General features: G+C 41.2%; 1 protein-coding gene across 3 annotated transcripts in view; it reads left to right on the forward strand.

The window, feature by feature from the left end:
- Positions 1-12,189, forward strand: part of tesk1a (testis associated actin remodelling kinase 1a) — a 56,885-nt gene that overhangs the window by 23,091 nt on the left and 21,605 nt on the right. The window lies entirely within an intron of this gene.

A 12,189-nucleotide genomic window follows, 5' to 3' on the forward strand; every position in this document is an offset into this window, starting at 1 on the left:
CTGGTGACTCTAAATTGACCGTAGGTGTGAATGTGAGTGTGAATGGTTGTCTGTGTCTATGTGTCAGCCCTGTGATGACCTGGCGACTTGTCCAGGGTGTACCCCGCCTTTCGCCCGTAGTCAGCTGGGATAGGCTCCAGCTTGCCTGCGACCCTGTAGAACAGGATAAAGCGACTAGAGATAATGAGATGAGATGAGTTTAGATATTCAACTAACGCCAATTTGGAAGATTCCACAATCAGCAGGTTAATTGGTAACATGTTTGGGTATAAAAGGAGCAGCACCAAAGGCTCAGTCTTTGCAAGCAAGGATGAGTCGTAGCTCGCCCCTTTCTGCCAAAATTCATGAGAGGATTGTTAGTCTCGTTCTCATTATCTCTAGCCGCTTTATCCTGTTCTACAGGGTCACAAGCAAGCCGGAGCCTATCCCAGCTGACTACGGGTGAAAGGCGGGGTACACCCTGGACAAGTCGCCAGGTCATCACAGGGCTGACACATAGACACAGACAACCATTCACACTCACATTCACACCTACGGTCAAATTAGAGTCACCAGTTCACCTAACCTGCATGTCTTTGGACTGTGAGGGAAACCGGAGCACCCGGAGGAAACCCACATGGACACGGGGAGAACATGCAAAGTCCGCACAGAAAGGCCCTCGCCGGCCACGGGGCTCGAACCCGGACCTTCTTGCTGTGAGGCGACAGCGCTAACCACTACACCACCATGCCGCCCTAGAATTGTTAGTCAATTCAAAAAAAGAAAATTTCTCAATGCAAGATTGCTGAGATTTTGGGTCTTTCAAAATCGATAGTGCATAACACTGAAAAGATTCAGGGAATTCAGAGACATAATCGGTGCATAAAAGGCAAGGTCAGAAGCTGCTGCTGAATGTGTATAACCTTTGAGCCCTCAGGTGGCACTGCCTGAGAAACCGTCATGCTAATGTGACAAATATAGCCACATGGGCTTGGGAGTACTTTGGAAAACTGTTGTCACTTAACACAGTCTGCCGTTGCATCCTGAAACACAACCTGAAACTGTAGGAGGAAGCCAGTCATCAATTCTATGCAGAACTGCTGCTGATTTCTCTGGGTCCGAACTCATCTCAGATGGACTGAAAGACAGTGGAAATGTGTGCTGTGGTCAGATGAGTTCACATTTCAGCTTGTTTCTGGGAAAACTGGACATCGAGTTCTCTATGCCAAAGGTGAATACGACCATCCATTTTTTTTTTTTTTTTTAAATTAGAGAAAGGCGCAAAAGCTAGCATCTGTGATGGTCTGGAGGTGCATGGGTGAGTTTCATGCATGTGAAGACATGGAGGCATATATTGGGATTTTAGAGAGACATATGTTGCCATCAAGGTGACGTCTCTTCTTGGGAAGCCCATGCTTATTTCAGCAGGACAATATCAGGCCTCATTCTGCACGGGCTACAACAGCGTGGCTTCATAGATAGAGTGCATGTGCTTGACTGGCCTGCTGCCAGTCCAGATCTGTCTCCTATTGAGAACCTATATGGCATCATGAAGAGGAGAAGCAGACAACAGTGACCATGGACTGTTGAACGGCTGAAGTCTTGTATCAAGCAAGAACGGACAAAAATTCCAATTGCAAAACCGCAACAATTAGTGTCCTCAGATCCCATACGATTAAAAAGTGTTATTAAAAGCAAAGGCGATGTAATACAGTGGTACTAATGTCTCTGTCTCAACTTTTTTTTGAGTGTGTTGCAGGCATCAAACTTTTAATGTCCTTTATATTTACAAAATGCAGAGGCTCCAATTTGGGGAAATTGCAAAGAGGGAGATTCTCCCTCTCTGCGAGTAGCTCGGAGGGAGACAAGTTTGAGCGCCATAGGCGCGATATGAATGATTCACCACATTTCGTGTCAATTAAATCTTATTAATAGTAACAGAAATTGCCAATGGTAGACCCTCTGATGATAATGTTCTTCTAATAATATTATATTTCTAAGTCTAAGTTAGTAAAAGTCAGACAAGTTCGCTAGAATCTAACGTCTGGTCTGGTGATCTAACCTTGTCAGATATAGGGTCGTCTTGCTGCCGTCCAAAATGGTCTGCTATTCGTCCCTGGCGACCATCGCGACAGGTGATTTTTCTGATATTTTTTATTTGTAGTTTGGCTTTCGCCATTTCCACCTACGGAACTTCGTTTCATTATCTCATTCAAGAGAACAAAAAGTTAAAGACGAGCAGGCAATAAATGCAGATGTAAAAAAGCAAACAAAACGGTTGAGTATTGCGGGTTTTCTCATTCTCTCGCGCGTATCATTTAATAGCACCATCTGTATGCTTTATCAGTAACTGCTAAGACATTGGGTGGGCTCAAGTGTGCACCCCGCGGCATACCGAATTCCGCTCGATTCATATGCACGCTTGATCTGCGCACACCTGCCTCCGGCATTCACTCCAATCCCCCCGTTACGCCGATCGGTGTACCGACCGGGGAATCGGCATATACCGCGGGGTACACACTTGAGTCCATCCATACAATGTCAGACACACGAAAAGCGGAAAGTCAACTATTAATTTTCTTCAACATAAACGTATCATGTTTTATATATATTTTTTAACTAATCATGTGTAGTAAGGGCGGGCAGGAAATTTTTATCTTGTCAGCGGGAGGTCGGGAGGATTTTCTAAATGTTCCCTAAAGCGGGAGAGTTGGAGCCTCTGAAAATGCAATTAAGTTGATCAGTAAAACAATTGAAGATCTTTTCTTTGTCAGTTAAATAAACGTTCACATGAATTAACAAATCACAGATTTTTTTTTTTTTATTGCATTTTGGAAAATATCCCAATTTTTCTGGAAATGGAGTTTGTACATTGTAAGTATAACATACATACATACATACATATATATACATATATATATATATATATATATATATATATATATATATATATTTTATTTTTTTTTTTTGAAGTATAAATAAAATAAAATCAGTTCTTACAATAGAACAAAAACAGTCAAGCCTCTTTGTATGTTCCAAAAATAAATGCCTTTTCCAAATACAGTTCAATCCACCATTTCCATCCATCCATCCATCCATCCATTGGTTTCGGCCCAGTACCCATATTGTGTATCTGATTGGTGACCTGTCTACTTAATGTTATAGTTAATGTTTTTGAACACTCATGGAACATGTTAGGTCCTGTTAGGATTTACAGTATAACAGCTATAAACAGTTTTCTCTCCCTAGCCTGTTTTTTTTTTTGGATATTGCAGGAAATCTTCATGCTTAAATTATGTTGTTAGTGCTCACATGTTCCTTCATTTGTCTTCTATACTGGATTAATGCAGAACATCTAACACATAAATTACACTTGAGTTCATTCTGACTTGTCTGATTTTTTTTTCCCTTTGTGAATAGGTTAAAGAAAAAACACAGAAAACATAAGACTAATGTGTGTTTTCACTATCACTCTGTTCAGCATATTGCAGCACAGTCTGCAGCAAACAGATTTTATTCCTAATATGGAGCTGAGTGTAAATCACACACAGGCTGAGTGCCAGGTTCAGGACCCATTAGTTTCACCCTGCTGTAATAACCACTGTGGAGATTAGATTTTGTTCCAAGCAGCACATCCGTATTAAGAGTCATTGATATCAAATTATACACATCTAGACCGTACCGGAGAGGTCCCCCCCCCCTTCTCCAGAGATGTTCCTGTAATGATTGGGGCTGGTTTATGCTCTTGATATTCTATGGCAGTGTTTCTGATTTCTCATTCCTGGTCCATGGAGTACCCTGGCGTTGTATGTGTGAGTGTGTAACACTTACTTCAGCCCAGTTTAGGCTTGGCACTTAGCTGACCGGTTGAATCAGTTGCACTGGAGAAAGTGAAGAAAACATTTCCATAGCAGGGGTACTTCAGCACCAGGTTTGAGAAACACTCTTCTGAGTATCTTGTGTGTTTGTTACCCAAACTAACATTTTGGTGGTTGCATAGACCAGTGTTTCTCGCAATCTAGTGGGCTGTGAATCATCCCCCCCCCCCCAAGTTGAAGATAATTTTTAGTAGGGTACAATTGCTGGGTTGCATCCACCATCACATCTGCCTCATTAGCTATGCAGGACATGAAGTGGTGGTCAGCTAAGCTCACTGTTCACACAGTGTTACTATCGCTGGGGCGCCTTGCTATTCATTAAAATGCCCTACGCTTGCATTGTTTTGGGCTGCTCGAATCGAACAAACCGTGAAACTGATGCAAGTTTCTTCCGGGTTCCCTGGAAAGTGATTTAAAAAAAAAAAAAGGATGAAGGAGCGAAGGATTTTACCAAAAGGTGACGAGAAAGGTGGCTCTTGAACCTTTCGCCGCGATGAAACGTTGCCAAGTCGAAAAATGCTTGAGTTTACAGTGATCACTTTGTGAAAGGTTTGTAAATTCCTCTGATTTTATTTTCCTTTGGATTCACATCTCTTTTCTTGCCATTTTCCGTTTTTTTTCATGATATTTTGAAGTTCAGGAGACGCTTAAGTCCTCAGATGTGTTTTTGTTTACTGTTTAATCATGGTCACCATATTGTAAACTCGTGAGTATATAATATGCATAATACCCAGATCTTTAAAGTGGTTTCCGTGGATCTTTGGGAATGATTTAGCTGGAGAGAAGAGCAGGGAGGATTGAGAATCAAGCAGCTGTGGCTTGTTTACACCCAATACTAAAAACTAAAAGTTTTAGCGTCATCGCAAAGATGTGTACAAAAAGCCCAAAAAGGCTACTTACCCAAGCAAAAATGATGCAGGATTTATCTCGCAGTGTCCTGATCCCCAGATCTTTAACCCAGCCACATATAAAAAGTTGTACTCCTCCAACTCTTCCAGGTTTTCATGTTTGTCCATGTAGAACGATGTCTGCAGCACCAGGTAGTTTGAGATGTCTGGGAACTCAATGGATGGATAATTTTCCAACTTAAAGGAAAAATCCTTCTTTGTTAGCACATAAGGATCTAATCCTATTGAGTGTTTTCTATATCCACTTCTTTTGAGCATACTTCTTGGTTTTAATAATTTGCTTGTTTGCTGAACACAAACATGGCAGCAAGTTCTTGTGTTAATGGACCAGACTCCTGTTTTGGATCATTAATCCCTTTTGACTGAGAACGCCCTGTATGCATGCTTTTATGTTGGCTTCTGGCACATCCATACAGTTTTAAATGCAATACCTACATTTTAAAAAATGTTTTTATTGCATTTATTTAATTCCTGGGCTTCCATCTGTAACAGGGAGTGATGTTGCGGCCATTAATACACTTTACAATAGATTATTAGATTCTAATAGAATAAATGAGCCAAAATAATTGGGGATCTTTTAACGAGCCCATTACAAAAAGTATGAATAGGTGGGCCTTAAAGTAGAAAAGTTTGAGAACCCCTGGCATAGACTACTCTCAAAGAAGTTTGCTCACTGCGATAAGGAGAACTTTGTTGGTGAGCTTCCTTGCTGTGCACTCTTATGGCCCTTTTCCACTACCCTTTTTCAGCTCGCTTCAGCTCACTTCAGCCCGACACGGCTCGCGTTTCGACTACCAAAGAACAGCACGACTCAGCTCGCTTCAGCCCTGCTTAGCCCCTAAAACTCGCACCGTTTTGGAGTGGGGCTGAAGCGAGCCAAACCGAGCTGAGTGAGGCTGGGGGCGTGAGCAGACACTCCCCTGCGCACTGATTGGTGAGGAGGAGTGTCCTCACATGCCCACACACGCCCCGCGAGCACGCTGGGATCTGTAAACACCGTAAACCCGGAAGAAGAAGAATTACGAATTACGAGAATTTCCGAAGCCTTATGCGCCTCGCCTCATCTATACGCTCTTGCCAGTATCAGTTGGCGTTGTCGGTGACTACAAGTCACAGAACCAAGACCAGCAACACTAACGACTCCATGTCCTCCATATTTATTGTTTACTATTCGGGTCGTGAGACTACCGCTTAAAAGCTCACTGATGTCACTGTTTGCACTGCTTAACGACATCACGTGACGTCCACCCACTTTCGCTAACTCCACCCAATGTGTCCAGCCACTTCCAGCCAGCATGGTTCAGCGCGGTTGTAGTCGAAATGCAACTCCAACAGCCCCGCTCAGCCCGACTCAGCACGGCACGGCTCAGCCCGACTCAGCCGCGTTTGTAGTGGAAAAGCGGCATATGTTTCCGAATCAACAGTTTCACCTGAACCACCAGCTCTCTAAATGGATGCGTTTTAAGTATTGGTACATCCTTAAAATTTGATTATTGGTCGGATTATTTTGCACGTTTATTGCACTGATTTGTTTTAGCAATGTAGCCTAAAGAAGCCAGTAATTTGTAGCCTGTAATTGAAGTGCATTTTGACCTGTCTTTTGCTGTTTTTTTTTTAAATCAATATTTAACTACACCAGTACAATTAGAAGATTTAACTAGGCCAGTACAATTAGCCAAAACACTAGAAATGTCTTGAATCAGTTTCTGCTTTAACTAAATCGATCGCTTTTTAGCTCATCCGGCCGACAGGCGATGAGCTTATGCCATCATGTGTTGTCCGTCGTCTGTTGTCCATCTGGGGTCGTCCCCATTTCACGAAAATCGCTTATTCTCTCTCAGTTCTTCAGCGATTTTTATTCTTTTTGGCAGGAAGGTAGGTCTACCTGGGGTGCATGTAGCTTCTACCCAAATTTGCATAATTGCAATTAATAATGAAGATATGGCGTAATTAAGCCCTAACGAACAGTTTCCACAAATCACCGCTTCTCCCTCAATTCTTCACCGATTCTGATTATTCTTGGCATGAAGGTAGAGGTACCTAGGGTGTATATAACTTCTACCCAGATTTGCTTAATTACAATTATTAATGAAGTTATGGATTAATTAAGCCTTAATGAGCAATTCAACAAAAATCTCTTCTTGGTCAATTCCTCGCTGTTTTTAATTCTCTCTGGCAAATAGGTCAGTATTCCTAGGGTGTTTTATAGCTTCTATATAGAGCTTGTATATAGTGTTTATAGCTTGCAACATTTATTGCGCAAGGTGGCCCACTTTAGATCGTTCCTTCTGGACTACATGGGGCCGGACTGAGTTACACCGTCACTGACTGTCTCGTTTCATCACTGATTGATTAGTAAAAATAAATGGTCATAAAACCCTTATGTGTATTTATTGATTTCCTCTTCATCCTACTGACACCACCATTTTGTAATTTGCTGCTGTTATAGGGAGGGAAAATAATCTCATTGCCCCCTACTGGATGCGTTCCTACCTCTATGGCAAAATGAATGGGAATATCTTTTCAAAAAATTGCATTTCGGGTTGCACTTCAAAGTTAAGACAATGGCTTCCATATGTTGTGCATGTCGGGCAGCTCTATTGATCCTGGTGATCATAGTTTATTTTTTTCCACCGATTTGAATTGTTTTGAATGTTTTTTAATAAGCTGATCAAAGACTACACAGACCCGACGTCGCATATGTGACGTAACCGCAAGTCTAGTGCCTTTCCAAATCTGTAGCAGGTAGTGGCCAGCGAGTAGCCTACATCAACATGCCGATTTGTATAGCGTGGTTGGCGGAGTATTTCTGTACCAATAAGAAATGTATCCCTCATGGGGATAACCATTACAGATCAGGGCATGTAGTCAACTGCCGGTGGTTGCAGTCTGGCGCAAAACATAGGATGATCAAAATACACAGATCTTCCCGGTCGTGGAATAGCTAAGCCTACTGCTGACATAATATGAGCGACTCTGACTAGACAGTTTGGTTGTAGTCCGTTTCTGACAGGTTAGGTGCTGTAGGTGCATTTGGTAATTATTAAGTGATCAATCTCATTAAATCTGAAGGTTAATAATTAAAATTGAATTCGTCTCATTGAATCATACCATTGAATCAGTCTCATATCATTAAATCACTCATGGAATCAGTCTCATTGGATCAGCCTCATTAATTAATACCATTAATTTTGGTGCTTAATAATAAATTACCAAACAGCTAAATTATGGTATATTCCAAATTATTATGATCACTTACCATATTACATAACTTGTATGCACCTTTGAATTCTTTGAGATTGTGTGACTTCAAGGAATATGGAACAACAAATAAAACACACAGTTTCAATAATAAATGAATTTATTATAACAGATAAAAATGAATGTCAGTTGAAATATATACAAACAGTGAGGTGTGTGTGTGTGTTGTGGTGAAGACAAAAGATTAGCTTTGTGTGCTAATTAAGATTGCGTGTGTGTGTCCACGTGGGCTGAACAAAGAGTTAGCTTGGATGGCTAGCTAAGGTGTGTGTGTGTGTGTGTCAGGCCTGGTGACCACGTGTTTCTAAGTAAACAAGAGAGTTAGGTTTGGTTGTTAATTGAGATGTGTTGGCCACGTGTGGAGACACAGATTAGCCTTGTGTCGCTAGCTAAGACAAAGGAATGCTAGCTAAGGTGTGTTGGTGTGTGTGGCCTAAGCAGGAGTTAGCATGGATTGCTAGCTAAGGTGTGTTTGTGGTAAACAAAAGGTTAGCCTAGCTTGCTAACGAGACAAAAGAATTAGCCGTGTGGCTAACTAAGGCCCAAGGATCCTACCTTGTGGAGTTAAGACAAAAGAATGTGATCTAAGGTGTGGGGGAGGGTGACCACGTGGTAAGGCCTTACAGTCCCTTGAGACAATGCAGTTAGCTCTGGATGCTAATGGGACAAAAGAATTAGCCGTAGGCTAATTTCACTAGCTTATAATAGTACTAAATCCACTGAAATCTTGATGGGGTCAAGATGTGTAATAGGGAATTGAAGATGTTAGTAAGGAATAAAGAGAAGCATGCACAGCCTATCTATTAAACAATTGAGAGATTAAAACAAAATGATACAATCATCAATTCAACACGCTGCGTGTCTACAGTGTAAACAATTAAATCGTTCCTGAGTTTAAATTCACACTACTTCAATAAAAGCTAATTCCTAAGAGTAGGTTTTTGCCCAAATGCCAAGTCTTACTCAATATCTTGCCTTTAGCAGGATTATGAAGAGATGTTCTGAGATTTTTGGAGTTTCACCATTGTGAAGCACGTGAGTTGCTTCTGTAGAAAACGCAGAGAATTTCTTGGTCCGATGGTCGCTCGTGATGAAAAAAAAGTCTCTGATCAGAATAACGTGCACAGAAAATTAATTAGGAGGAATTCTGGTCGCTCCTAACTTTTAATTAAAACTGTTTGGGCTACAGTCGTACGTACTGATAATTAATGAATAAAAAAAAAAACGGTTGTAACTCATCTGAGTTAGATCGCGCGATTTTGGATTTTTACCATGGCCAAAGGTAAACAGAGAAAAGTGCGAAACTCTGATTCTTGCAAGAAAGAAGAAAAAGACGTCTTATCTGGTTTGCTTCCCGGAGCAAATCTCTTTGTGCCTGGATGGCTTGAAATCCAAGACGGGAGAGAGAGAGAGAAGTCCTCCTTGTGTCCGTGTTGAAATCACGGCACCAAAAGAGACCGAGTTGGAAGTTTCCGGGTTACTTATTCTTTCATGGAGGATGTGATGTTGGTGATCCCGCCCCGGCGTGACGTAGGTCAACGCGGAAGCTGGTGATGGGAGTTGTAGTCCTTAAAGGGACTGTGTTGTAGTTTTTAGACGGACTGTGTTACCTACAGTGCAATTTCGATCTTTTAAAAGACAGCGAAATTTTACCTGATACTTTCACAGTTAGTAGATAATCCCAACATATACAACTTATTTTTGGGGGGTGTACAAGTTCCATGTCATAACTTCGTGGTGTAGGTGCAATTAGTAATTAAGTGATCAATCTCATTAAATCAGTCTCATTAAGTCATACTATTGAATCATTCTCATTGAATCAGTCTCATTAATAATACCATTAATTTTGATGCTTAATAATAAATTATCAAACAGCTAAATTATGGTATATTCCAAATTATTATGATCACTTACCATATTACATAACTCATATGCACCTTGGAATTCTTTTGAGATTGGATGACTTCAAAGAATATTTAGCACAACAAATAAACACACAGTTTCAATAATAATTCAATTTATTATAAAGATAAAAAAATTAATAATAGCAGTGTAAATATATACGAATATGATATATACTTGATGAGCGTGTGTGCGCGCGTCCACGTGGCCTGAACAAAGAGTTAGCCTGGATGGCTAGCTAAGGTGTGCCTGTGTGTGTCCACGTGGCCTGAACAAAGAGTTAGCCTGTGTGTGGCCTGAACAAAAGGTTAGCCTGGATGGCTAGCTAAGGTGTGTTTGTGTCCACGTGGTGGAAACAAAAGAATTAGCTCTGGTAGCTAACTCCACATGTGTGAGTGTGTGAGAGGCCTGTAGTCTACAGCAAAAGAATTAGCTCTGATTGCTAATTCACTAGCTTATACATTACTAAATCCACTGAAACCTTGATGAGGTCAAAATATGTGTAAGAATGAAATTAAGAGTGTTAGGAAGGAATAGAAGAAAGCATGCAACAGCCTATCTATTAAAACAGCTGAGAGGTCAAAACAAAATAGAACAATCATCAATTCAACATCCTAAGTGTTTACAGTGTACACAATTAAACCGTTCCTGAGTTTAAATTCACACTGCTTCATAAAAGCTAATTCCTAAGACTAGGTTTTGCCCAAATGCCAGTCTTACTTCAGCATCTCGTCTCTACGCGAGATTATGAGATGATGTTCTGAGACTTTTGGAGTTTCACCGTTGTGGAGCACGTGAGTCGCTTCCGTGGAAAACAGAGGATTTCTTGGTCCGACTCGTGGTCGCTCGTGATGAAAAGAAGTCTCTGATCAAATAATGTGCACAGCGCTTTAATTAGGAGGATTATGATCGCTCCTAACTTTAAATTAAAACTGCTTTGGGCAGCAGTTTGGTAACGTTACTGATAGACAAACAAAACCGGTTGTAACTCTATCGGAGTTTAAAATCGCGCGATTTTGGATTTTTACTGGGGCCAGTGGTAAACAAAGAAACCGCGCTAAATCGTGGATCTTTTCTTGCAAGAAAGAAAAGACGTCTTTATCTGGTTTGCTCGGCAGAGCAAATCTCTTTGTGTCCAGACAGCTTCTCCAGACAGAAAAGAGGAAGAAGGAAACGTTACTCAGTTACTTATGAGCTCAGGGAGGAAGTGACGTAGGTGATCCCGCCCAGGCGTGACGTAGGTCAATGCGGAAGTTGGCTGATGGGAAATGTAGTTCTTAAAGGGACTGTACCTACAGTGGGATTTTTTTTAAAAATCGGGTCTATGGGATTTTCAATAGTATGGCTCTCGGCTTAGGAACACTACCGTTAGGATCACTGTGTTTCACTTTCCCTCCCTATATTCACTTAGTGTTACCATTTGTTATTATAGTTGTGATCATAGACCCTGTGCATTGTCTCGGATGTTGTACCAGCATCATGGAGCCTCAACATTTCGTTCCAGTCTGTACATGCAGTGTTCTCCATGGGCGCTTTTAAAGTGGCACACCGCCACATTATAATTCTGGCCCGCCACCCTTCCCTTGGCCAAAAAAAAAAAGCGTAACTTCATCAGTATACACCAAATAAATGGTAAAGTATTCGCTTTATTATAATTTTGTAACCATTTAACACGCAGGAGACCATCAAACGAATGCATATGGGGCTATCCCTGCGTTACACTACACCGCACTGCATTATACTGACACATAATAACATTGGAAGCTACAAGCTGCAGCGAGCCAGCAGCTAAATAACATTGCAGGTGTTTGTAGCATTATTGTGCAACGGTTACGCTTATCTATCGTCTTTTCTGACCATATACAGTTACAGTAATCATATAACTGCGCACACACACACATCAGTTAAGTTCAGGTCTTTTATTTTACATATCTGTGATTGTGTATGCGAGAGCTGCATTTTCCCGTTGTGTCACTGTTTGTTTACTGCAAGACTTCCAGGTTCCTGGGTCAAAGGACCTGAACTCTGGAGGCCAGGGTGGCTTTGTAGCGCCAGTCTCGGGCACGCATACCAACTCGTGCATGGATTGGAGTGGTTTCACACAATTAACATTGTGTATTGTAAAAAATGCATGCATTTATTGTAATTGGGTATTTTGTTTATGCATGGAAGTTCATTTATTTTTCACACACAGAAAAAAATATAATTAATTCAGGGATGCGCAACAGGTGCACCAGTCTCAAGTGAAATGTCAAATGAGT

This window comes from Neoarius graeffei, chromosome 7 (genome assembly GCF_027579695.1).
Source record: "Neoarius graeffei isolate fNeoGra1 chromosome 7, fNeoGra1.pri, whole genome shotgun sequence".
Classification (NCBI taxonomy): domain Eukaryota; kingdom Metazoa; phylum Chordata; class Actinopteri; order Siluriformes; family Ariidae; genus Neoarius; species Neoarius graeffei.